Here is a 1,456-nt window from a genome sequence, read left to right as displayed (position 1 = left end):
CCTCCAAGGTGCTGATGGAAGCTATTCTAGCCTCTATGTCAGGCATGGGCAAACTTGGGCCCTCCAGGTGTTTTGGACTTCAACTCCCACAATTCCTAACAGCCTACCGGCTGTTAGGAATTGTGGGAGTTGAAGTCCAAAACACCCGGAGGGCCCAAGTTTACCCATGCCTGCTCTATATTATAGTAATCCTTTAAAGACATTCTTCTAGGCCCGTCATGGGCAAACCTTTTTGTCTTGGGGCTGCATTGTGGGCCCAGCCAGGAGGTCCTAGCCAGGAAAGAAGGCTTCCAGGCACAGGCTTGGTGGGATGGACCTGGGCGGAGGAGGGCCTGGGAGAGGGCAGGACCAGGAGGGGTGGGTCATCCTCAGGTTGTCCTCCTGACATAAGGACGGGGCTGCTCACGCCATCTTTATACTGGCAGGAAAACAAGACATGCAGCGACTGCCCCGATCCTCCTCCACAATATCCCTCCCTCGATCTTCAGGCTGTCCTCTTGGCTACACTGGGAGGAGGGTAAGACTGGTGACATCCGAGAGCACTCTGGAGGGCTCTCAACTACTGCATGCCTTTCTCGAACCATCCTCCCGGCATAAGGACGGGGCTGCTCACCCCATCCTTATGCCGGAAGGAAAACAAGACATGCAGCAACTGCCCCGATCCTCCTCCGCAATACCCCTCCCTCGATCTTCAGGCTGTCCTCTTGGCATTGTGCCGGGAGGAGGGCAAAACTGGTGACATCTGAGAGCACTCCGGAGGGCTCTCAATTGCTGCATGCCTTTCTCAAACCATCCTCCCGGCATAAGGACAGGGCTGCTCATGCCGTCCTTATGCCGGGAGCAGGGTGAGACATGCAGTGGCTGAGAGCTCTCAGGGCTCTCAGCTGCTGTGTGCCTTCCTCCCACATCCTTTCTACATCAGGATGCAGCAGGCCCCCTTGGCCTTATGCTAAGAAGACAGGGAAAATGAGGAGGGCCTGAGGTAAGCACCCAAAGGTGCCATAGTTTCCCCATGCCTGTTCTAGGCCATCCCTCCCTCTCTGCTTCTTCCACATTAGCTAGCTTTCCCCATCATGGGCAGAGATGTCAAGGTGTGGCACTTTCCTCCCGCCTGCAGCTGAGTTCCCAAAGTGCCAGGCAGGTAAGTCATCACACGTGTGCGCCTTGGTTCAACATGTGACCCCATTCATGAACCGAAAAACCTCTTCCGCCCTTTCCTTTCGGTGAGCTCTGCTCAGATGTCAGGGTGTGGGCGGCAATAGAGTTAACAGCGTTTGTGTCAGAGCTGGCATTGCAACAGACCTGTATGTTTATTTGGGCCATGCGTATTTCATCCCCAAAGGGAAACAACATGTGGTTAATTAGGCAAGTCAGTAGAATGACACTTGTAATGGCAGAAGTCCAGCAGAGCTCATGCAGTCAGCTTTGGCAGCAGGCCGTTCTTTGGAAAGGAGTG

This window comes from Anolis carolinensis, chromosome 2 (assembly GCF_035594765.1).
Source record: "Anolis carolinensis isolate JA03-04 chromosome 2, rAnoCar3.1.pri, whole genome shotgun sequence".
NCBI lineage: Eukaryota > Metazoa > Chordata > Lepidosauria > Squamata > Dactyloidae > Anolis > Anolis carolinensis.
The sequence above is the reverse complement of the archived record's forward strand: the minus strand, read 5'-3'. Positions refer to the sequence as shown.